This window comes from Balaenoptera musculus, chromosome 12 (genome assembly GCF_009873245.2).
Source record: "Balaenoptera musculus isolate JJ_BM4_2016_0621 chromosome 12, mBalMus1.pri.v3, whole genome shotgun sequence".
In the NCBI taxonomy this organism is placed as follows: Eukaryota; Metazoa; Chordata; class Mammalia; order Artiodactyla; family Balaenopteridae; genus Balaenoptera; species Balaenoptera musculus.
The window spans coordinates 89,362,515-89,386,996 of record NC_045796.1 but is presented as its reverse complement, the minus strand read 5'-3'; the positions used below and the strand labels follow the sequence as shown (position 1 = coordinate 89,386,996).

The following is a 24,482-nucleotide window of genomic DNA, read 5'->3' as shown; positions in this document are numbered from 1 at the left end:
TAAAATTTGTTTAAATATCACTAACAGAATGGAAGTGGTCTCATAATCTTAAAAAAAAAAACCCACGAAACTCTATCGATATTAAGTTTAAAACAAGTGCCTCTAACATAGCAAATTTCAGCCAAGACCAAAGAAGGATGGTCATAAACCTCGAATGAATAAAATCTAAGCAGCAATCACAATATCAGAGAAATTAAATATGGTATTTTAAGCAGGCCAATATATATTGATAGAACTCCTCAGAACAATAAGGAAAGACAGAGAAACTGGGAGGCTGTTTGCAGTACAGTGAGGAGAGAAGGTCTGTTTTATTCTTCTGAGTCATCTGTGATTGAGAACCAGAAGGCTTGTCCTAGGGTCTTCTATTCCAGGGCAAGGTGACCCTTCTGCAGAGCTAGGGGTGGACAAATTATTCAGGAGAGTCTCACAGAAGAATACATTACAGATCAGTGACTAGGAGAAGTTGAGTCACTTAGAGTGTCACCTGGCCTCTGAGGAAGCCTAGACCGATGAAATCACATGTTATAATGTCACCAACTTGAGTCACATGGCAAGCAAAGCAAGTAACAATCAGCTGGAGAAGAGATATTAGCCGAGGTACAAAAGTAATCACAGGATGCTGTCAATTTAGGAACAGGGAGGGATGCAGAAACCACAAAATCTGACATATCCAATGTGTTTACCTTGAGCTGAAGATGGAATTTTGTTCCTCCCCAGATCCATATGTTGAAGCCCTAACTCCCATGTGGCAGTATTTGGAGACAGGGCTTTTAGGAAGTAATTAAGATAAAAATAGATCATAAAGTGGATCCCTAACCCAATAGGACTGGTGAGCTTATATAAAGAGGGAAAAGGGAGCGATCTCTCTCTTTCCCCCTCCTCATAGGCACCCACCAGGTAAACCCAGGTGAGGACACACAGGAAGACAAAGCCCTGCAGGACAGGAAGAGAGTTCTCACCGGAACCAAACTGTGATGGCTCCTGGATCTCAGACTTTCAGCTTCCCGAACTTGGAAGATATAAACTCTTTGTTTAAGGCACCCAGTCTGTAGTATTTTGTTATGGCAGCTTGAGTAGATTAAGATACCTTGGAATATCTTGCACTTCCTATAGGGACTGTTAAAATTGTTACATATGAATATTTTAAAATGTGTCTCATTTATTTGTTTTGCTTTTATCCAATTCCTTAAAAACATAAATCAGTTACATGTAATAAACTACATTTATTAGTAGGAGAAACAGTGTATACAGGCTTTAGAGGTAAAGGAGTCCTTGAGCTAAATTCAAAATGTATATAAAAGCATCATAGACTAGAGAAAAAAGTCACAGAAGTCATAAAAATAAAACTGCATTTTCTGTCCTACAAACTACAATTTTTATATGGGTAGATAAGCCAAGAGAGGTAGACACTGGCCATCTTCACACACAGAGACTCTAGATGCTCTTCTGAAAGGATGAAATGTAATTCTGGGTTAAGAAGAATCAGAGATGATATTAAACAACAGAATGAAAAAGCCAGATTTGCATTTTAGGAAGATTCCTTTGGCAACACTGTGGAATTGGATTGGAAGTATGTTCAATTCTGGATAGGAAAATCTCTTTGGAGGCTGTTTCAATTCTCAAAATGAAAACTGATATATGTAGGCCTATACATAAGAAACACCAGTATGTCTGGAGAGAATGAATATGAGAGTGATTTAAATGTTTGTTAGAGCACATTCGATAAATGACTGACTGTGGGTGAGAGGGGGTCATCCCAGAATGACCACGAGTTGTTGGAGCCAGCATGACACTTGAGTGAGTTACATTATCACTGAAATAGTGTCAAAAAAAGGGGGTAGTTGATAAAAGGTGAAGTTAATTTAGGCCTAGCTGGATTTAAATATTTTCTCAATTTCTTCTAATAAATTCTCCATTAAAAAACAAATCACCCCACTCACAGGAAGATCCCATTAAGCATCTCCTGCTAGCAGTGTTAATACAATGAAGAGTCATCCTATATAATCTCTAGCTAGGTGACTGATTAAACTCCTTGTGGATTGATTGGTTAACCTCTTCTTGTAGAAACTGCTAAGAATTTCATATCTGTACTCAAATGAGAGAAACACTTTTGGAAGTGAAGGTAGAAAAAACAACATATCTTTTCTCTTTTTCTTTTTAAATATTTTTTTCTCTACTCAAATCCTTTGAATTTTTTCTATGTTTATTCATTGAAAAGTCCTGCTGGGGCCATGATGGAAAGAGAGATGTTAAATAGTTCTGTAAGCTAGATTCAGATACATATACTCTCATGAATTTTTCATACTAATCTTGTTTGGATTTATGGTTGTTGATTTTTAGTCAGATACCGCATGGCTTGTGAACTCAAGACTAGCATTCAGACCAAGAGTGGGAATCAGAGTTCAAGACATTCAGAACCAAATACACATGTTTGAACAAAGGGAGGGAACTGAATCTACAAGCCACATGTGGTCTGGGAGAAACAAACTTTAACAGATGAAGTGAGAGCCTACATTTTCATAGAAAACACCCCTGTTGTGCTTTGAATCCAGATGTGCCCATTACTTTAGTCACAAAACTTAACCTCCAATCAAGAATTAGAACCAGGTTTTCTAATTCTATCCCAGGACTTTTTACCAATAACACATACTGCCCCTTCCCATCTTCCTTTCTTCCTTTCTTTTCTTTTCTTTTCTTTTTTCTTCTTTCTTTCTTTCTTTCTTTTTCTTTCTTTCTTTCTTTCTTTCTTTCTTTCTTTCTTTCTTTCTTTCTTTCTTTCTTTCTTTCTTTCTTTCTTTTTCTTTCTTTCTCTTTCTTCATTTACTTCTTCCTTGCTTCCTTCCTTCCTTCCTTTGTTTATTCCTTCCTTCCTCCCTCCCTCCCTGTTTTTCTTTCTTTCTTTCTCTTTCTTTATTTCCCCATTCTTTCTTTCTTTCTTTCTTTCTTTCTTTCTTTCTTTCTTTCTTTCTTTCTTCTCTTCTATCCTGTGAGTTAGGTATTGCTGTTCATTTTAATTTACTATTTCTTGAATTGTGGTGCCAAATTACTTTTTACTTTCCTTAGAGTTAACAAATATAATATTTTAAAAAATAAATTCTGGAGAAATATTTATTTATTTATTTATTTATTTATTTATTTATTTATTTATTTATTTATTCCCCCAGGTACAACAGATAGCTCCTCTCTGGATAAGTGAACTCAAAAATGATTATGTTGCTTTCTTATAGTTTAAATCTTTCAGCTATTTCCCAAAATTGTTAAAGTTCAAATTCCTTAACATGCCTCAAAATGTTCAAGATTATCTACCCCCCATTCCAACCCTAGACTCATTTTTAAAATAAACTTTTAATTTCAGAATAATTTTAGATTTACAGAAAAGTTGTAAAAGTAGTACAGAGAGTTCCCTTGTACCCCACACCTAGTTTCCTCTATTTTTTAAACAATTTTTATTTATTTATTTATTTATTTTTGGCTCTGTTGGGTCTTCATTGCTGCATGCAGGCTTTCTCTAGTTGAGGCAAGTGGGGGCTACTGTTGGTTGCAGTTCATGGGCTTCTCATTGCGGTGGTTTCTCTTGTGGAGCACAGCCTCTAGGTGTGTGTGCTTTAGTAGTTGTGGCATGAAGGCTCAGTAGTTGTGGCTCATGAGCTCTAGAGCACAGGCTCAGTAGTTGTGGCTCATGGGCTTAGTTGCTCTGCAGCATGTGGGATCTTCCCAGACCAGGGCTCAAACCTGTGTCCCCTGCACTGGCAGGTGGATTCTTAACCACTGTGCCACCAGGGAATCCCTTCTCTCTTGTTACTATTGTACATTAGTATATTACATGTCTCAGCTAATGAAAAAATATTGATACTTTATTATTAAAATCCATACCTTATTCAGTTTTACTTAGTTTTTACCTAATGCCCTTTCTAGTATCCCAGCAAGGATAGCACTATACTCTATTTCCAAATAAGGGCACATTCTCAGGTACTGGGGGTTGGGATTTCAAAATATGAATTTTGGGGAGGAAAAAATTCCTATTTTACACCCCAAAGTCCTGGGCAGCCACTAACCTACTTCCTGCCTCTATGCATCTGCCTATTCTAGACATTTCACATAAATGGAATCACACCATATGTGGTGTTGTGACTTTTCTCTCACACTTAGTGTACTTTTTTCAGGACTGAGCCATGTTGTGCCTGTGTCAGTACTGTTCAGCCCCTCTAGTGAATGTTTCATTTCAATTATTAAACTTTACAGCTACAGAATTCCCATTGTGTGTTTTTTATAGTATCTATCTCTTATTGATATTCTCTATTTGATGAAAATTGTCATCATGCCTTCTTTGAATTATTTAATCTTAGTTCCTTTAGTCTTTGAACAGATTTATAATAGCTGCTTTGAAGTCTTTGTTGGTGTAATCCACCATCTGCTTCTATTGTTTGCTTTTTCCTGTATATGGGTAACCTTTTTCTGTTTCTTTGCATCTCTCATATTTTTTCGCTGCAAATTGGACATTTCAGATAATATGTCGTAACACCTCAATACAGACCCCACTCCTCCACCTGGTGGTGGTTATTATTGCTGTTTGCCTGTTGATTTATTTGTTTAGTGACTTGCCTAAATTAATTCTGTGAAGTATATTTTCCCCACAGTGATGTCCCTGCTCATATGATTTTCCCCCTTTTTTTTATCTTTTAGCTGAGCTACCTAGATATTTTCCCTGGGGGGTGGGGATGAGGTATGTGCCATTTTGTGGGGAGAAGTTTTGCTTAAGTCCCCTTAGCCAGTTAGATTTTTACCCTTTGCTGTTGGATGTGTTTGTGGCTTGGAGGATGTAAACAGCGTTCAGGGAGGTGAAGTACTCTTGGCTGGCATCTGACCAGAGACTGTTATATAGCTCAGAGATTCCCCTCTCTGTTCGCTCCTTGGAGGGAGGGTGCCAGTCTTCCAGACTGCTGGGGATAAGAGTTATTTTATTTTAAAACTTGAATACTCTACACATCACCTCTGGGCTAAAGTAGCTAATTATTCAGTCTGTGTCTCCTTAGCAGTTGTATTTAAGCCCCTTGTGCCAGTCAGGCTTCCGCCCTGTCTTATGTGTCTTCTTGTGGCTTGGAGAATGTCTACCATTTCACCCCATGTCCTGCTCTAAGTGCTCTGAGTAGGTGCAACCCAGCACATGCACACAGCCTTCCCAAGCCCCAGAGCTGCTCAGTATTCCAGGAGGGGTCTTCTAAGCTGTCTCTCCCAGAAAATTCTATTAAACTTCTGGCTGCTCTGTTGTTTGCTTGGATTATGAACCTAGTAGCCTCTTTGTAATTGCTATTCACCCAGATCCCCATTATTTTTGATAATAGCCTTAAGCATGGAACTGTCCATTCTCTGTCCCAATAAAGTCAGTGCCCTCAGACAAAGCTGCAGAACACTTTGTGCTATGGTCTGCCTCTCCCATGGGCAGAACCACTTGCTACTGCACCAGAGCTGCAGGTGGGGACACTCTTTTCTCAGTGATACTCCTGCTCTAAGAGTGGGTACTGGTTGTGGGGGTGTAGCCCCTGATTTTTCTACATTGCCCCTTCTGGCATGAAACCTCCATCCTATGCTTAGGCTGGGGCATGGGCAATCAAGACCCAAGCTTTCTGGCATCTGTCAGGATGCAATCCCTAGGGAAGAGTTGCCTTCTTATCAGCAGGGACATAAAGGAAGGGGGATCTGTTCCACTCTGCCTCACCTACCTGGAATAGAGCTTTGGTAGCAGGGGGCTCGATGGTGTGATGAGAAACAAGGGCAGACTCTCTTTCCAGAGGTGAAAGCATAGCCCTTCTCTGGGAACTAGGGAGAGAGTGACCCCAGGTGTTCTTGGCTACACCTGCCTAGAATAGAGCACCTAGGGTTGGGCTTCTATAATGCAGAACTGGGTGGTAATGGTGGTGATAGGGGACAAGGTGTGGCTCAGATTCCACAAATTCTTGCTGCTTCAGTCAAGATTTAGTAGAGTATTTCTTTATTTGTTGTATCTTCTTAGGACAATGTCCACAGACTTGAAATGATTTTTACCAGTTTAATTGTTGTTTTGCTGGGAGATGCTCCACTGAGAATCCCCTGAATTCCAGAAAGCCCACATTTTTTTTGTTTTTAATTTCAAATACCAATCATGCATTGCTCATCCCAGCCTCATTTTGCATTATTCTTTCTCTTGGTATTTTTGCTCCAGACACACTAAACTTCCTATGTTTAGTTCCTTCCTTCTTTATGGTTTTCATAAGGCACTTCCTCTGTGCTTCACCTTATTAACTTCTACTCAGCCTTCAGATGGTTGCTTAAACAACATTCTCTGGCTCAGGCTAGGTAAATCACTGTGTTCATAGACAATACTTCACATTTGCAAATTTGAATGGCAGCCTTAATTCATTATTTGTGTTAGTATATTTACTCCTGTCTTTTGGGAAGATTGAAAGCTCCTGTAAGGTAAGAACCTTTTTTTTTTTTTCTTCTTGCTTCCTATTGAATTCCCATGATCCTAGTTTTATTAATTGCCAAAATGTAGTAGGTACATAATCAATGCAGTGGCAGTGGCAGTGGCTAGCTGAGCTAATGTGAGCCACCATTACAAAAATCTTGTATAATAAGATCCACAACTGTCTCCAGTTCTCCATCCAGCCCTTGTTCTTAGAAGGGTTGAGCTGAAGGATCTTATCATAAGATCCTTATCTTATCTTATCATGGGGGCAAATAACAGAATCTTTCCTCTAGAGTGGAGGTAGAGAGTGGGTTTCCATTTTGAGTGTCTCTAGTTTAATCGCCCTAAAATGGGGACAACCAACCAGAAGGTTATTAGGATTATTACCACTGACCTGAAAGCTTGCACCAACCTAGGAACCAGAATCTTCCCTACTAGGATTGAAGCTTCATGAACAGCCAGGTGGACCAGAACCTCAGTCTCTCACTGATTTGCGGCTCAGGTCTGTCTGTGGATCTCACAATTATATACGCTGCATTTTAAAGAATTATATTTTTGGATCAAACTTACTGCGGTATAATAGGACATTGATATATTTATTAAATTAATTTAGGTGTATTAGATATCTTGTCCTCAAATCTTAGGACATCTTCAGTTATGGTAAACCTTTTGTTTACAATGGTGAATTTCACCTTATCTACTTCATCTAAGCATTGTTCCTTCTTTTGTAATTTTGAAATTAACAACAAGAGGATGTTTAAGAAACAAGGAAATATCAAATAAAAATAACTTGTTGGCTTTATCTAGCACCTTTATATAAATTCATAATTAAGACATTGTTTTAGATATTGTTAGTTTCTACGTATGAGAAGTGATGTAACCTTTAGAGCTATAGGTTCAAATTGCCATCATTTTTACAGCATTAAAGCAAAATTTCCAGTTTGAGTCATATTGATTAATTTATGGAAATTTTTAACGTTTCCTTTCTACCAAGCATTAGACTAGGCACTGGAAATGCCAAGATGAATAAGGCACAGTATCTGAGTCTGAAAGGTTTATACTCTGATACAGCAGATAGAAGTAAAACAGATAAACTACATGATTTATTTGGTCAGTTAATACCGATAGATAGGTACAAATGTTGGTGTAATATGGTGATGACTGTATGAAATGTTTTGGCATCAAAGAAGAACAGGCCCATATTTTGGACTTCCATGAATTAAAGACATATTATAGCTGGTGACATCTGATATGTTTAACAATTTATGCAGATGTTTATCAGGAAATTGGAAGTGGAATGAGCAGAAATTGATGCCATTAACATGTAAAATTAATAAAGTCATAGAGGAATTTGGAGCATGACATTTTAAGTAACTAAAAGTAGTTCAGTTGGGATTAACATACACACAATACTATGTATAAAATAAACAACAATGACCTACTGTAGAGCACAAGGAACTATCCTCAATATTTTGTAATAACCTTTAAAGGAAAAGAATATTAAAAGGCTATATATAATGCATATATATATGTATAACTGAATTACTGTACTGTACACCTGAGACTAACATGACACTGTAAATCAACTATACTTCAATAAAAATTTAAAAATAAATAAAAAAATAAAAGTAGTTCAGTATGGCTAGAGCAAACATTTAGGGTGGGTAAAGGGTATTTTAGGGTGCTTAAAACCCCATCTTTGTAGCACTCAAATTGTCATAGAAACCACGATGTATCAGCTGGCATTGCAAACAAATATTCAGAATATGAGTTTGAGCCAGTTTTGCTTTAACATATCGGTGGGGAATTTTGTCATGGTTATTACAGAGGATGTCAAGATTTCATTCTTTAACATGGAAAATAGTATAATTGATTTACATTGTTCAAGTTTCTCTTGAATATGCAGCGGGATTGTCATCCACAGCCACACTGTGACTGAGCCACATTTAATCTGCTGGAAGTAAAATGAAATAAATGGAATATATATAACACTCTGAAGAGTGGAATGCATAAATGTGCAATGAAAATATATGGTTAAACTGCATAGTGACACCATGAGGGAAGAAGTCATAAGAAGAGTATTAAGCATGAAGGTTTGGCAATTTTTGTACTATATTTCATACATTACATTTATTTTTTATGAAATTAATAATGCTAAGAGGTACAAGCTGACAGTGATAGCAGCATATTGAATTATGAATTAGGAGATATGGGTTCCAGTCCCAACTGTTTCATAACAATTTTTTCACTTCAGACAAGTCCCTAATCTTCAGAGTTTAAGCTTAAATATTGTAAGATGGAGAGATTGTGTGACTGATTAATTTACATTATAGATAATTTAGTAAAAATTTACTTGTTGATATTTGAAATACATGTATATGTACTAAGTGAATAAAGCAAGATATGTAACATAGTATTTTACGATAAATATTATTAATTTGTTAATTTAGACTATATCAATATTTCTTTAATATGATTAAAAACTATTAATGGGAAAATTCTTAGAGACCCCAATTATTGATTTAAATTTTCATAATGGTACCAAAATTTCTATGATGTTACTTAAAATGCATAAAAATAAAATTTATCATACATATCATAGGCTTGCCTACTCAATTCAACCATAAACTTAAATAAAATTACAAAGTATATACAAAGCTAATAAAATGAAAATTATGGTAACAGTGTTATTTTAGCAGATTATGGTTTGTAGTCACCAAGTGTGTGCTTTCAACTCTTGTATGGGCGTTGACTTCAGTGGGAGAGTTTCTTTGAATTTTAGCAAAGTTTCTTTAAGTTTCATGTAGTTTGATTATGTCTCAGTGGTTTCACTGCTTTTCTCAAAGTGAAACCTTTCTTCACAGAGCAAGCTGGACAACTTTTGATTGTTGCCTGACATAAACTAAACATATGTAGTTTAAATCTCCCTTTATCTTTTCTCATAGATGATACAATTAATACAATTGTTTTTCTGCTAAATTGAGTAGTCACAAACACAAATTCAAATGAATATATTAAAATTGAATAAATTGGGTATAAAAGGTGGATACTCTGAAGATCTATTTATGTTTATTCTTTCTTTTTCAATCTCAATCTCTTTCTTTCTCTCAAATACACTCAAACACATTTTCATACTTATATTAGCTATAAATGAAACCCTTAAATATAAAGGACATAATACAGAACTAGTTAAGCCTGGAATATATACCTATAGGTTTCCAAGAGTCTGAAGATTCCTTTCTGAGAAAAAAAAAACTGGACTTTGTGATAACTAGCTTTACACTTTGCTCACTATATCACTATTGGCAGCTAACCAGATACAACTAAAGTATAAAAAATTCTAATAAAGTCTTTTGTCATGGAAAGTTATGGGACTACTTGAAATTCCAATATATATATAAGAAGTATGAAAAATATCACTACATTTGAGAATGTCCCATGGAAGCTAGAATAGTATAGGCTTATATAATTATAATTGAATACAATTTCCTAGTAGACATTTCATACTAGTTTCAGGTACCTAAAAGGAGTGGCATTTGTGCCACTTAGCAAGGAGGAGAATTGAGAACTTTAGTAGGAAGAATTTTAAAGAAGTAATGTACCACATTTGTATAATTGTGTGATATTGGGCAAAGATTTGCACTCTCCCTGTCAAAATGTCCTCATTTGTATAATCATGATAATGACGGTGTGTTCATCTAAGACTATGGAGTTTAAATGAGGAAATGCTTGCAAAATGTTTATAAACAATACACAATATCTTCTGCTAAGGACCCATTGTTAACAGTGGAAAACTGTCATACAAATTCTTCATTTTCTGAACTAGTAATCATACATGGAACGATATATGCTTATGAAAGAAACGGACATTATATACAATATTTGATGAAAGAAGAAACCACCACTTGTAACTAGCTACAGTGAGCAAAAACCCATTTTGGCAAGAGTCACAACATGGCAGGTTAAGATAGTAAAAATTACTGAAATATCTCCAACAGTCACAAAAAGTTTCATGTAAAATTCTGGAGATTCAGTTTCCTTTCAGTTTTCAAGATTAGTTCATAATATAGCATAATATAGGCTTTAGTTATTTTTCTACATATTTAAAAACATTAATTTTATACCAAAGTTTACTTTATGTAGGTTGTTAATGTTTAAGTAATAAGAGCATAACTGAGAAGAACAGGTGTACCTCCCTACTGTGAGAGATCAGTTACATGATTTAATGGAAATAAAAGTACAGTAATTATATTGATATTCTTGACAAAACTTCTTGGAAAAACAGCAAACCGCTGCTATGTTTTTCTTACTGTAAAATTTAATAAAGGGAAACCTCACTTAAAGTCTGGAGATCAGAAAGGGGAGCCCTCATGCCTGACTAGGATAGCAGAGCCCAACAGGAAGAAGAAAGACTCCCTCTTCTTTCCTGGACACAACTCAGCTAACCAAAAGCCATGGACCTTTTTTTTAGCTCTCCCAACTCCCTTTCCCCCTCTATAAAAGAGTTCTCCTTTCCATTTTTGCTGGGGACTTGCATGGGTCTCACCATGACTGAAGACCCTGAATTGCAATTATTTGCTGATCCCAGATAAACCCACTTTTGCTGGAAAAATAACCGGCAGTCTATTCTTTCTAGCTCAACATTATAATGGCTTAAAAAAGAAAAACTGAAGATAACAGAGGCCTTACTAAATTGCACTTTCCTAAAATTTTTATAAGAGGCTTTCTCACTGGAACATCTACTTGAAATTCTTGGTAGTAGTTTCCTAGAACATTTGAAAATAAGTAAGTATATAAAAAAATTTTCCTCAAATAATGATTGACTTTTTAATTATGAGGAAAATTATTTACTAGATTTCACATTAAATTGTAGAATATGATTTTTTTAATTGTATTTAAGGATTTTGAAATTTAGTTAGACTTACATGAAACTGAATGATTTATTATCTATACGTTAGTTACTTTTTACTGATTTATTCTGCTTTATTTAATGACATTGTAAAGGGAAGTTATTGAAATTAAAATTATAAAATACATACCCTCAGTGTAGTTATTTGAATTAAAGTGGCTGTTTCATTTGTGCAAGACTCCCTTGCCATTCTTCTCCCTTCATGCATGTTACATATATGACCAAGTTACTATTGTTTTACATTCTTAGTGGTATTTCCTATCATACTCCTATGTTTACTAGATGCTTGTAGTCTATACCTAGTCTCCATGAGAGGGTCGGTAGCAAATGGACATTTATAAACATTTCAGAGTTGGCTGTATTTCAAAACCCATAATCTGATCCAGATCTCACTGCTTTTTGCCAAGAATCACCTCATTTTCTGTTTTCCTTTGGTCTAATTTTTAACATAATTTAATTTTGCTGTTTTTTATAATAACAATTCACATCTGCAATTTCTGCTTTTTTGTATAAAACTGTTTTAGGAGTTTCCATCTACAATATATTGTATTTCTACTTAACAACTAAAGGAATTCTAGAATCACTCTCTTGTTCTTCTGTGCCTTATTTATGGTTTTACAGTTGATTCATTCTTTCAACATAGAAGGTATTTCTTAAAGTCCTGTCTTTGATCATGTAATCTTGTTTGGACAAAGGAAGACTAAATCAGGTGTCAGCTTGTATTTTAGGGATTCCCTAGTGCAGAATATTGACTCTTGCTTCTCCAGTATTCTTTGTTAAAAAGAAGTGCATGCAATAACAAAGTTATAGAATCAGATATAAAGTGATTTTTGAGTTAATATAGAAAGTGCTTTAGAGAAAATAATGTACTAATTGGCAAATTTCCTACAGATAACTTTAAAATAAATTTTTAAGTGGATTTTCTGTCCGATGGCTCCATTCCATTATTAAAAATAGCCTTGTGTGCAAAATTACTGTGTATCATTTTAAACAGTCTTATTCATATGACACTAAAGTATGCAATTTGGTGTTTTCGTATATTGAGAGATTTGTGCACCCATCATTACAAATCTAATTTTAGAACAATTTGTCATCACAAAAGAACCTATTAGCATTCAGTCCCCAGGTCCCCACCTCAGATCTAGGCACCGTAACTAGTTTTCTGTCACCGTAGATTTGTGTCTTCTGGGTATGTCAGATATAGAACCCAACCACATGTGAGTTTTGTGGCTACCTTCACAGCAAAAAGTTTTCCCAATCTAGGCCTCCTCAGAGTCAGCTTCTGTTGCTTGCATTTCCCTGTAAGTTCTGTTTCTTTGTACATCATTTTTGTTGTTGTTGCTGTTAGCTGGGTATTTTAAATAATACATTGTAGCAACTGGAAAATTATACTCCAAATTATTTTTGTCCATAGACCATATATCAAGTTTTCTTTATAACGAGCTATCCAATCACTAATATTTTACTATAGTGGAAAGAAAATATTTTAAAATAAATCAGAATAAAATATTAACAAAATCATTTTTATGTTTTAGGACTATATTGTTTGGAGAAATTTTCTTAATCATGTTTATTTTGAAAAGAAGATGGTTACATGTATTATAAAGTCTGTATAAAATATGAAAGGCCATACTTTTGTGATTCTAGATTGCTTACAGTTTCTCCTTGTGATGTATTCTTAAAAAGAAAAAAAGAAGAAAAAGACACCTCAGATTTTTTTTTTTTCCCCAGCTGGTTTGGCAGCTCAGTTTCACCATTCCCCAGAGAGCCCTCAGACATTTATGTGATTTAATGGCCTGCTATTATTAAGCCAGAGATATTTTATTTTATGTTGTGATTGCCATAACTATTGCATTAACATTTGAGTAATAGGCAAATCACTGAGATGTATCAATGTATCTTTCAGTGACTCTATATCCCTTTCTTATGACTTGCTTATTGATGCATAATAAATGCAATAATAACAATAATAAGTCATCAAACATTCTGGCAGAACTGTGGGTGGTGGGGGGATGGGGTTGAAGGTGTCTGGAAATTGAGCTTGTTGAGAGACCATTCAACACAGGAGAAATGACATGTGTCATATTGTCCCACAGTGAGAAGACAGGGGACATAGGGATGACCGAGTGTCAGCAACATGTGCAAGTTTGGTGCGACTGGAATCTCTGGTTGTGTTTCTGGTTAGCCTATGGAACACAATAATAATAGAAACAAACAACCCAATCAAAAAATGGGCAGAAAACCTAAATAGATTTCTTCAAAGAAGACATACAGATGGCCAAGAGGCACATGAAAAGATGCTCAACCTCACTAATTATTAGAGAAATGCAAATCAAAACTAAAATCAGATATCACCTCACACCAGTCAGCATGACTATCATCCAAAACTCAAAAATAATAAATGCTGGAGAGGGTGTGGAGAAAAGGGAATGCACTTTTTACACCTTTTACACTGTTGGTGGTAATGTAAATTGGTACAACCACTATGGAGAACAGTATGGAGTTTCCTTAAAAAAACTAAAAATAGAGCTACCATATGATCCAGCAATCCCACTCCTGGGCATATTCGGAAGAGGTGAAAGCTCTAATTCAAAAAGTTACATGCACCCCAATGTTCATAGAAGTACTATTTACAAAAGCCAAGACATGGGAGCAACCTAAATGTTCATCAACGGATGAATGGATAAAGAAGATGTGGTACATATATACAATGGAATATCACTCAGCCATAAAAAAGAGTGAAATAATGCCATTTGCAGCAACATAGATGTGCCTAGAGATTGTCATATCGAGTGAAGTAAGTCAAACAGAGAAAGACAAATATTGCATAATATGGCTTATATGAGGAATCTGATAATGATACAAATGAACTTATTTACAAAACAGAAACAGACTCACAGACTCATAGAATGAACATATGGTTACCAGGAGGGAAGGGTGGGCGGAGGGACAGTCAGGGAGTTTGAGACTGATATGCACACAATGCTTTATTTAAAATGGATACCAAACAAGGACCTACTGTATAGCACAGGGAACTCTGCTCAATATTATGTAACAATCTAAATGAGAAAGAATTTGAAAAAGAATAGAAAAAAAAAAAAGAGTCATTAAAACAGCAGTCAAATCCTATAGGACATATATCATCTGGAAGAAAAGAGAGAGAAGGAATGTGAAAAAAAGTAGTAATCGTATTGCCCTGCAAATCATATCACCCAACAATCTATAAGGATTTCAAAAATTATGGTAATACATAACCAGGGCAGAAAAAAATTCCAATATGCAGAAAGAAATATCAGAACCTCACCTTACATGCATATTTATCTAAATATAATAAAAAATAGAATCGTGCCCTAAAATGTTTAATATTCAAATTGATGTAGGTGTGCTCATTCACTCCATAGGGCATACATATGGCACATACTGTGCCCAAGGTACCCTGAGGGAAAAGGAGGAGATCCACAGTGGCTGCAGGACACCTTTGTGGCTCCCAAACTACTTGTCATATTTCAGTATATTGTGATGACTTCTACAGTTGAGTGTGTCCAAATAAGTTGATTTAAGAATATTTTATAAATCTAATAACATTTGCCCTTCAAAACTAACAAAATAAAAACACAAAACAAAACAAGAGAACTCCAACAACCGTAGAATGAAATTAGAAGCAATGAGAATGCAAGTGAAAAAAAAAATGGTATTGTTAATATTTCTCACAGTATGACTACCTCAGCCACATTATGGCATAAGAATAATAGTCTAATATGATAAGAATCCCAAAACTTAAAATCACAGCAATTTAAAATATGGGTACTTGACTAATGATTTTATAAAGCCATAAAAATCAGTAAGACATACAAAAACTAAACATCTTAAATATGAAGACCGAAATGAGAGCATTTTCAGCAATATTTAAAATCATGCAACTGTTAATTCATTATTTTATACAATTTCATCCAACAATCCTAAATATTTAGAATTCTATTTTGAAATTTCTTACTTAATAAAAAAAGACCCAAATCCACAAAAAATTAAAGAAATATCTATTTTTCTTGTTATGGAGAAAATGGTTTAAATACTACTAAGAAAACAATAGGACAACAGTAAAAGTCTGTTGTCTATAAACACTGACAAAGAGTATGCATAGAATACATTAAAAAAATTTTTTTAAACCAGCATTAGAAAAAATTTTCAATGTGAAAGACTTTTTTTTTTTTTTTTTTTTTTGAATTTAAAGTACAGCTACTTGTAATATGTTCCACTTCTGGCATAATATATAGAAAAACACTGAATGAAAGATGAACTGGAGAAGCATGAAAATGACTTCTATATAGAAAAAGTTGGCCACTAATAGTGTTTGCTTTGACTGTAGTGGAAAGAAAATATTAGGTCACTGAGGTAGCCCATATGTTAAAGGCATTTCTTGCATCAGTAGTAAGTAGCTAAGCAGGTTACCAGCAAAGGAGGTGATAACTGGAGGGCATCACTGGTGACACACCACGGTTTTACTATTTGTATTGTTGGTGGAGAGACCCCTTAGGAGAATCACGTAGGAATCCACACAGAAGTCCTAGTGTTGGGTCAAAATGTAACGGAGGCAACAGAAGATGTCAGCTTTCTGAGATATTAGAGATGCAATGCTCAAAGACATGCTTGTGGATTGTACACTGGATTGTGTGTAAAATATTGCAGTCACAGATGATACAGACTGAAGTTTTGTCCTGAGCAACTGACTGGATGGTGAAGCCACCAAAGCTTTCTGTTAAGGGGGATCAAGCACATGGAAACTACAATCCATCGCCAGCATGATGGACACCGGACAGTGTTCTGGAAAATCCAGCACAATAGAAATGCCTCCCTCTCAGTTCCTGTAGTTTTTATTTTCCTAACAAATTTGACTTAAAATTTAAGTCTAGAACAAACACATCAAGTGTATCTCCTTGTCAGCTGAGGAGAAGAAACACCATCAGTTTGTATTGCTTCCATGTTTATAAGACACCTACTGTCATCCAAAACACACCATCCTTTATGGATCTCCCTGGGGTCACTAGTGAGCACATGGATTTTGTTCACTAAAAGTTTTTGGAAGAAATCTAATAATGTCTTAATAAAAGTGATTCCAAGGTAACAATGAACCCAAGGCTGAAAATGTACTGTCCTATTTTTTTTTTTGTCCTATTTTTTATCCCAACTTATTTTCAACCATATTTTCAAACTGGCATAAGAAAGAATCTCAAGCAGGTAAAGTGACATCATACAAATACTCTTATAATGCAAATGTCAACAATATAGATGGGCAAATTTGAGTATAAACTCATGCACATTTTCAAAATTATTGATAGATATCTTAGTCCAATAAATAAATCTTTTTTCATATTAAAGACCGAGGAAGAATTCAACATCCAAAGGAATCAGAGTCTACCAGACCATGTCAGATTATGATTCTGTATGGAAAGACTCAATATTGTAATAATTTCAGGCCTCGCACATTAATGTAGTTTCATGCAATTCAAGTTATAATGCCAATAGTTTTTTGTTTTTTTATGTGGGGGGGAAGATGGTTGGTTAATATGATTTTAAATGCACATGAAAAAATTCTTGAATAGACAAGAGTATGAACAATAATAGAAAAACTGGAGAGAGAATTAGACTTGACATATATGTAAGCAAGCAAAATATATGTATAAATAGACAAACATATACTGTTATAGCATTGCAAATCCAGATATATTTAGGCCTATTAAATGGAAAAAAATTGAAATATTTAATAAATTAAAAAGACAAAATAGGTATCTAATAAAATAAAATTAATTGAAAATACATTCCAAAGAAAATATTGCACCAGAAAGAAAAATTATTGATGTGCAATCAGATTATATAAAACAAACAATGAAATATTGTTTGAAATGAGCAAATCCTCACAAATGATAAAAATTCTAAAGGATCAAAATTATTTTCATATCTTTTGAAAATGCTATAAATTCCTAGGATTTCAAAACAACAAAAATGGAGTTTAATTGCTTGTAGGGAATATAAAAATAAAGATAGAGACACTGTTCTCAAGAAGATGACAAGAAACCAGCTCTGACTCCAAGCAACAGGAATAATCACATTCCATCCAGTCTTTCCCACTGAGTACAGCTATAAAACCTAGACAAAAAGCATGCAGAAGCTGTCTGACACCACACAAAATAGGAAGGGTAGAAAATCACAACTCAAAATAACACCAAAATAACTGAGTTTTTTTTCCCCCTCTGGTATGCCATTATTTTCCCTCTGGTGTCCACAGCCTGAGAGCAATGTGTGCGAATTGGCCACTGGTGTGGAAACAAGAGAGCTACAGAAGAAATCTAGTTCCAACTCAGACTGGAGAGGGAGATTGCTAATGTTCAGAGAGAATACAGAAACCCTTGTTCCCTTTTTTTTTTTTTTTTTTGGCTTTTCTTCCTTAGTGTGCACCCTGGCCCCTAAACAATTCCATGGTGGTGGTGGAAGCTGATGGCAAGGGTAGCTGGCATTAGCCAAAACTCTGAGGGAGGGTTACTTTCTGTTTGCTAGAATAGCGATTCCAAGAGAGTGGGACCCACTCCCATTGTTGTTATTTTTCCTTCTTTGTCTTTTTGCTGCTTGGTCCCAGGTGCGAGTGCAACTGCCCACTGCAGAGCACAGTAACTAAACCTCAGCTTTCTGGCAAGAGGGATGAAAAGGGGGATTTCAGGAAAGTAGAATGCACAGGAGAGATGACAGAGAAGGAGGAGGTCAGTAAGGTGACCTCATCAAATGTTCAACGCATTCCTGGACTGCACAGATGTGGATCTGGTCCTATTCAGCATACCAAAGGCAAAAAAATTGAAATAATAGACAGAGCACCACTTATCTCCCAGCTTGGCCGCGGGTGGCTCTCATCCATGACTGGTGTGAATCATACAACCAAACCTTTGAAAACTGAAGGCACATTAAAAACACAACCCACAGAAAGCAGGTTGGAACTTGTGGCCAAACTAACCAGATTAGCTGCTTGTTAAAACAAACAAAATACCAATATTCTCAACAGTATTTAAATACAATCAGCATCTCATACATAGTATTTTAAAAGGTCAGAATACGGTCTACAATTAACACGTGGAGAATAAGAAAAATCTCAACTCACACTGGAAAATCCAATCAACAGATACCAATGTTGAGATGTTGGATTTATCTGACAAAGACTTTAAAGCAGCCATTAAAAAATGCTCTACTAAGTAGTAATGAAAACTACTGAAACTAATGGAAAAATAAAATCTAAGCAAAGAAGTGAAAGTTATAAAGATGAATCAAATAGAAATTTTACAACTGAAAAATGAAATAACTGAAATAAAAATTTTCACTGAGTGGGCTTAATTCAGAACGAGGATGACAAAGAAAAGAGTCAGTGAACTAGAACATAGATTAGTAGAAATTGTACATCTGAATAAAGAGAGAAAAAGTAGTGAAAAAAAGATGAGTAGAGCATCAGAGTCTTATGGGACAGTGACAAAAGTATTAACATTTGTGCCATCAGAGTCCCAGAAAAAGAAGACAAAGAATACAGTACTAAAAAAAAAAAGAAAAAAAAAAAGAAAAAGAATGGCTGAAAAAGTCCCCACTATGCTGAAAGATGTAAACCTACAAATTCAAGAAACACAGGGAACTCCAAATAATAAAAAAATTAAACAAAATGAAAACCAACAATAACCATGCCAGACATATAAAAAAGAAACCACTGGAAACTAAAGACAAAGATTGACTATAGCTTGGGTATATTTGTACTGAATCTCTTGCTATTGAATTCCATATAAAAAATCTATAATTTTTTTGATCTGGCACAGGGCTTTGAACAAATTTTCTTATCCTGTCTTACTTATTTCAGATTATATATTCTGTATCTATTTCTTCATTCTAAAAGAATATAACATTGCAGTATCTGCCTTTTTGTTACACTAAAATATGTACAAAAAGCATAAAATGTCACCTAACATCATTTTGGCGTTAGTGATTCAAGGTTATTTCCTTTATTAATTTTATGACATAGTAGAAAAATGCTAATATATTGTAATTTTCTATGCATTTGAAGTGTTTTTAAAATGCAATGTTCTGATGTTTCACATAAAAGTACATTACTGTGTATAATTTATTCTTTTCTGTGAATGACTCCCATCATTAAAATTATTCTAAAAACCGTATATTAATTTGCTACAATTTAGAAGAGTCTTCAGAAGAGAAACGATTTTGGGCCATAATTATGTTTGTGAAGTAGATTCATGAAAGTATAAGCAATAGAGAATTCTGGTTAATATAATGGTACTTCAAACAAGTAGGTATATGTGGGTATAAAAATGTAAATAGAAACCCTTTTGTTTGTTAGTTATTATCAAAATTTCTAACATCCTATTTTTTTCTCTGATTTTCCAGGTATGCCCTGCACCACAAAATAAATGCTACTCTCTCAGAATCCATTCTCAGTAAAACTTAATCTCACTGAAAAGATTAAGAGGATTTAAAAGAAATCTTAAGGTAGGAAGCTTAAAAGTTCTTTATATCTATAAAGTCACATGAGAATATCACAAGTTCTAAGAAGTGTTGCTGAAAAGAAGCCTTTAAAACATATACAAAGGTAGCATTTCTTTTGATAGACAGATTTACTTTGATCTCTTAGAACATTTTTCAAACTATTGGGCAGTTAAGCATTGCTCCTCCTATTCAATCCTCTATAACACAAACACTCACATACACACACACACACACCCTAGTCTGCCTGTTGATTTAAAGATGAGTTTTTCGGGGGGGATAAAATATTTGTGATTAAACACCTTTAATCAGAACATAAACATTCCACCTTCATCTCTTTTTTAATAAAGTAAAGAAGCCCCAAGTTAAGGTATAAGAAGAAGCAAAGAATTCAGTTTATGCAGGATGGAGTGGAAACAGTTCTAATGACATCTGGCATCTGGTTATGTAGCAAGGCTGCTGGTTGAACGGGATGGATTGTTAATTATAAGTATCAAAATGCCTACCTTTTGAGTATCTGATAGAGAAATCTTTTTTAAAGCTTGGTATAATGAGAAATTGATAGAAGTGGAACTATAGTGTTAGATTTTCAAGTTACAGAAGGAATTGTTAAATCTGTAATATCCTTGAAAACAAGACTGTGTAAAAGGTAGAATATAGTACAGAATTTTAATATTTTAAAGACCCTCCCAATGTATTACTGCTGAAAATAGTTGGAAGTTATGTAGAGCTGTTCATATAAGTGATATTTAGTGTCATGCAGAATAACCTGTTTGTTTATTATAGTATCGTTTTCCTTCTGAAATCAAAGACCCTGGTCATTTGAAATGGTACAAAAAGAGAAGTTACACATTTTTACAGCACGAAGTAACATTTTAGTAAAGATATTAATATGGTTTCATTTCAACTTCACTTTTGAAAAGGAAAGCATACTAATTTGCACATTTTTAAGTAAACCATGTCCATAATGTTCAAACATTAGTGAGCGAGTATATCACTTGAATTACTTTGGCAAAATTACCTTCAAGTTAAAGATGAGTGCTGTCATTTACATGGATATCATTTTGAAGTCAGTTATAGAAAAAAAAAAACATGGTTGTAATTTAACAGTGGAAAAAATAATTTAAAATGGACTGAAAGCAAGGAAGAAGGGTTGATGCATTGGAGGAAAAAGTTGCACTTTCAAAGTCATTTAGTCCACAATTTTCCCAATTTTAAGTTTGCCTGGGATGTAAGTGAACCTCTTCTGAAAATTTGCATTGCTTTTTGTGGAAACGTGTTTCATGTGGAATTTTGATTTCTAGCACAGTGAATATTTGCATTGTCTAATGTGTATGTTAGTTTTATTTTAATCTCAAAAGAGAAAAAATGTTTCCCTGTAAATGTTGGTGCAGTATATGACCCAGGTGTTGGTGGCAGGGAGGGAGATATGTATTCTGACCAATAAGTAATTTTGAAGATTGTGAAAAATGTCTTGCTTGCGTAGGTCAAAAACTAATAAAACTCCTACCAGGTATTATTAAAGCAATGGTCTGGATCTCCTGGTACTTACAAAGAAGTTTTTGGCAGAATATGATAAATGAGTGTTAATATAAGCGTGACCACGTAGGAGATATAACAAAATGTATACTGAGTTTCTCAAAACGTGAATCTACCATATACTTAAGGCCAAAAGTTAAGAAACACTTTCTCTGCTTTTTTTTACCACTTGAAATTAACTAAAATTGGTAAATCATTTATGAAATGACATAATTTTGAAGATCTCCTGTAAAGAAATCTTAAAAAAAAAACAACAGAAGTTGATAGAAGTAGGAAAATTCTGCATGTAAGAAATGCAAACTGGGGAGGAAGATATAAATAATTAACTTTTATGGTTTTCTAGGTACCTGATAACTGATATCACACATCTATGTAAGACAATAAAGGGGAATTAGAATAATTTAAATATGTCCATAAATAAAAATTAAAAACAATAACTCATAGGTGGTAGACATTATTACTACCTTACTTGTTTCTTTCCTTTTATGCATATGCCCCCTTGAAGTAAGATGAGGTCACTTGAGATTTTCTTTGGTCAACAAAAAATGAGGGGAAATGTTGTGCCTCATTTCAGGATAGAAGCATTTAAGAGTCACTGCCTGGTCCCTGTCTTCTTCTTCCTCGCCGGTAACAAACGGAGGTGTAATACAGTGCGGCGGCTGGGAATATCAAGCCATTAAGTAGGAGGAAGCTGCCTGAGAGCTTCCTACTGATTTACAGCGAGAACTAAATGTCTGTGGTGTTAATCTTCCGAGATTTTGTCTTTGTGTACTACAGCATAACATATCCTATCCTGAGAGAGAGAGATTCAATAAATTATTTTAAAATGGTTGATGTGTTTTTCTACTTGAATGTTAATTTAGATAGTAAAGTGGCCATGTAGGAATTAAAACATCAAATAGTACTAAGGAAAAATGAAAAATTCATTTTTAATGTCAAAAAATGAAAACAAAACAAAGTCAACTCCAAACACATGCAAAGTCAAAATTGTCAATTACCCAAAATCTCCTTGACTCCCTATGACTGATCAGTAAAAACGACCAAACTTTGCAAGGAATTAAGGCTCAACACAACATACCTTTCCATTTTTGCTACTGTTAGTGGGAATGCTCTCCCACTAATCTTCAAGTGCTTTAAAATTTGATCCAAAGTGCAGAAAAATTAATGGTGGTTTAGAACTGGGATACGTGGGCAGCACTCCAGCTCTGCCTCATGTGGAGAGTGAAGTTGGGCTGCTCACATCATCTCGCTGTGACTGTTGATCATAGATATAGTTAAGAGGGTGGATAGCAGATTTCTACTGATTAACCAATTCCGAAGATCTACCTGCAGATCCCTGAATATTTGCTCTACTTTACCACACAGAGGCCTGTGTGTCTGTTCTTTCATCTCTCTGATCCATCTCTTCCTTCCTATTTCATTGTTTCTAAGGCTTATCGACATTTCAAGACCTCACCAAAATGCCACTTCCTCCATAATGCTTTCATTCCTCTCTCATTAAATATTATCTCTGTTTAAACTCCATTTTATAGTATCACTACCTCTCATGGCAGTGATAATATATTAATTTGTTGATTATTTATTTTCATATTTTGCCGGTTTGATTTATTATAGTTTTTCTAAAGTGCACAATACATGCTTAAGAGCATTATGCCACACAGTACTCACTATGGTTTCCTTAATGTAATATATGCTCTAAGTATACTTTTAGAACAATAAATAAAAAAATGCCCAAGAGGACCCAAGGATAAAAAGTAAGGAACGAAAAAGTCGAAGCAGGACTTCTATCAAAATACTTTCCTATAAGGACCATTAGAAAATGGTCACTACCTTTACTCCATCAAGTCGAGTTATTTGTCCTTTTACTCTATTAATTCATCTTTCCAAATATTATATTTCTATTTACTTTCTCTTATCTAACATCTGAGACGTTTTACTTAATCTAGGTCTTCAAGTTAGTACTATAATCATTCTTGGGAGTTACTTTACTTGGAGACCTTTGCACTTCACTGAGCCTTAAAAAATGTAGAACTACATTTCAAAATGCATTAAGATCATTTTAAGAACAGAAAATCTTATCTATATCATTCAGATTCTGTTAGATTATATTGTACATTGCCTTTTGCTATATTGTGGAATCAAAAAAATAAAGTTCAGCTAATGGTTATTTTCAGTTTCTGTATTTTGATAAGAGATATATATTTGTTATTTCTAAAGTTTCTGCATTTTGAAAAGCTATAGATAGATATAATTTTTATATGTAATCAAAATATTTACTAGCTGAGCACAAAAATAACAAAAAAAGAGAGACCATATCCATGTGTGTGCCTGTGTTCACCATTCCTCTGTAACTGAATGCTTAGGTAGCAAATATCCAGAATACTCTAAAATGATATTTTATGTATAATAAAAGTCTGACATGTTAACTTTAAAGTAATATCAACTCAATTATGGTTTTCATGGTGCTTAACAAAAGGTTTTTCTTGCAGACTGTTATATTTAATACTCATATGATAATGAAATAGATAAAACACGTATTATTTATCTAAAATAGTTATCTGTAAAGAAATATGGAGAGAAGTTTATTTGCCCCAAATCAAACTGTTATAAGTTTTAAAGGCATGGTTTGAGTCTAAGATTTTTTTATTCTAATCTGTATATACCACATTCTTTCTCCAATAAGTGTAATGTCAAAATTTTTCCATTTGCAAAATTTTAATGCCTTTATTTCTTTAGCTCTGTTAAATAGTTAATCTGACACACTAATTTAATAAAGTTGTTTTAGCAGTATACAAAATGTTTACTGTTTCCTGGCTATGAAGCACTCCATAGCCCCTTCTGAACAACATTATTTTGAGGAATTATCTCTTCCAATAGGACATGATTTGTTGAGACCACATCAGAGACATGTCCTCCCATGGCCAGTGGATTAAGCTCTTCTATCAGAGGTTCCCTCCCAAGAGTGTGATTCTGATAAGGTGCAAAGAAAGGGTAGACTGCCCCTTTCCTGAAACCCATCTTGTGTCCCGTACCTGGATCTCTGCACCTGACTCAGTTCTAAATTGTGTT

General features: G+C 34.5%; 1 protein-coding gene across 1 annotated transcript in view; it reads right to left on the bottom strand.

Moving 5' to 3' along the window:
- Positions 1–24,482, bottom strand: part of EYS (eyes shut homolog) — a 1,768,116-nt gene that overhangs the window by 1,535,303 nt on the left and 208,331 nt on the right. The window lies entirely within an intron of this gene.